Raw genomic sequence first — 2609 nt, 5'->3', positions numbered from 1 at the left:
ACAGGATGTGAGAAAACAATTTATGCCAGTCTACATGACTTCATTAATAAACATACATATGTGTTATATATGTATAAATAAAATTAAGAAGAAGGAACCAGAATGATAAAAATTATTGCCTGATAGAGTATGTGTAATTCCTCTTTTAAAATGTTTTAATATTCTATTTTTGCTGTTTAAAACCTGTTTTACTTTTATAGTAAAAAAATGCCTTTTGACTCTAAACTAAGGAGAGCTTTTGGGTGGTTAAAAAGGTGGCTTTCTGCCCCAGCTCTTCCAAACTATATTTGTTTTGCCACATTATGTTCGCTTTTGTCATGTGGCTACACAAAATAACATTAATAGAACATATTATTCTATGTATTAAAATTTTTAAGTGTGGACTACACATTGTCTTTCTCACCAACTATTTATTTAAGGTGTTTTACAATAAAAATCACAAGGTGATAAAATCAGAACAGAATGGGAAAAGAAGATACAGGTCTGCCAATCAGAAAGCCAAAATCATTAGCTGTGCTTCTGTCTGAAATTCATCTCTAAGCTTTTCTTCTCTTTGCTTGTGAGAAGGTAGATGTTTTTGAAGGAAATACACTTTTCATAGCACTTATATTGAAAGCAATAGCTCAGGTGGGAATCTAACCATGGGTTTGATAATCACTAGTATTCAGTGTTATCAACAATACACACAATTTGCTACTGCACTGAGCAAAAATTTACTTTTATTTAAAGAAAAGGGCAAAATATTAAAGCGAATCTTAACAAAGACAAATTTCTTTTGTTGGCTAACCTGATGAGCTGTTTTACACAATTTGCTGGTTTTCTAACTTGATCCAAGGAAGGAATTTGGAAGGATGGAAAGCATATCACCTATAAAATATCAGCTTTTGATTGTAGTTTTATGGCTAAAAGATTAATAGTCTGTATGTGTTGATGAAGGGCAGACTGATAGATAAACGGCAGGGTTACAAGAGAGCACATTCTCAACTTCTTCATTTACAAATAAGGAAAGTCTAGTACAAGATTGCATAGCATGACAAGAAACAACACCTCATCCATCCATCCAACCATTAATTTTTTTTTTATTTAGCAAATGTGTCTGTTAAGATGTGTTCATCTGCAGAAAACCTAATATACACATAAAAGTGGTTTAAAAAATGGAGTTCAGTGATTTATATAACAAAAATTCCGATGGTAGGGAAGTTCCTGGCTGGTAATTCAGTAAGTCTAATTTCATCAAGAGCCTACGTATTTTATGTCTTCCTGCTCTGCCATTCTGAGCCAGTGACTTTTCCTAGCAAACCCTTGGTTTCATGACTACATGGTTTCAAGATGCTGCCGTCATGCCAGACATCACGTTCTCACACAATCACATAAACTCAGAAAAATGGCAGTCTCTCTTTGTGCATCTTTTAGTCAGGAAGGAAAACTTTCACTAGAAAGTCCCTGGTGGACTTCCTCTGCTAGGAAGTAATCACATACCCATTCTTAAATTAATTGTCAATGGGATGGGGGAGAATATTACCATGATTGTCTTGGACTAATTAAAATTCACCTCTGGGATGTGGGAGGAAACTCTTTCCTTGAATACCTCACAAAAGGGAAAGTAAAAAAAATGGGGATTCTGCTACGGATAAAGAATATGAAAGACGCTAGAGAAATTAAACGTAAATGCCAACCACAAAACAGCACTTTGGGGCTCTATTCGAGCAAGCTATTTGCTAGATGTAGGGAATACAGGAGGAAGAAAACAGGTTCAGGTCACTTTTCATAGAAGATACAGTCTAGTGGAGAGAGGGTAACTGAGCATATCATTCTCAAGAGACCAAAATATCATTTTTGGATGAGGAAAGTGAATAAGCAGACTCCAGTATTCTGTGCGTGTACATATGGTGTGTTGACTTTGTCACTTTAAAACAATGAGTGCTTTAAGTCCACTTTAAATAAAGTGGAAACCACTTTAAATATCTAAAAGAACTGTTGAGTAAAAACCTGAAAACTATATTTGCAGCTGACCCTTAAACAATACGGGTTTGAACTGTGTGGGTCCACTTGTACGCATTTTTTTTTTCTCTTCCTTATGATTTTCCTAATAACATTTTCAATTAGCAATAATCGCGCCTCAGATAAACCTCATTGGCTACGATACTGCCACTGCGCAAAGCTCCTAATAACATTTTCTTTTCTCTAGCCTACTTGTTGTAAAAACACAGTATATAACAAATTTAACATATACAATATGGGTTAATCAACTGTTTATGTTATCGGTAAGGCATCTAGTCAACAGTAGATTAATAGCAGTTAAGATTGAGGGAGTCAGGGCACCTGAGTGGCTCAGAGGGTTAAGCGTCTGCCTTCAGCTCAGGTCATGATCCCAGGGTCCTGTGATGGAGCTCCCCATTGAGCTCCCTGCTCAGCGGGGAGCCTGCTTCTCCTTCTCCTGCTGCTGTTCCCCCTGCTTGTGTTCTCTCACTCCGTCAAATAAGTAAATAAAATCTTAAAAAAAAAAAAAAAAAGAAAAACTTGGGGAGGAGTCAAAAATCACATGCAGATTCTCAGTTCTCTGGGGCTTGGCATCCCCTAGCCCTCCTGCGGTTCAAGGATCAGCTGTA

At 36.6% G+C, this 2609-nt stretch overlaps 1 pseudogene; it reads right to left on the bottom strand.

The window, feature by feature from the left end:
* Positions 1–2076: 2076 nt before the first annotated feature.
* LOC123927856 lies at positions 2077–2163 on the bottom strand (annotated as a pseudogene).
* Positions 2164–2609: the final 446 nt, after the last annotated feature.

Source organism: Meles meles, chromosome 1, assembly GCF_922984935.1.
Source record: "Meles meles chromosome 1, mMelMel3.1 paternal haplotype, whole genome shotgun sequence".
In the NCBI taxonomy this organism is placed as follows: domain Eukaryota; kingdom Metazoa; phylum Chordata; class Mammalia; order Carnivora; family Mustelidae; genus Meles; species Meles meles.
This window is presented reverse-complemented; position numbering and strand designations above follow the sequence as displayed.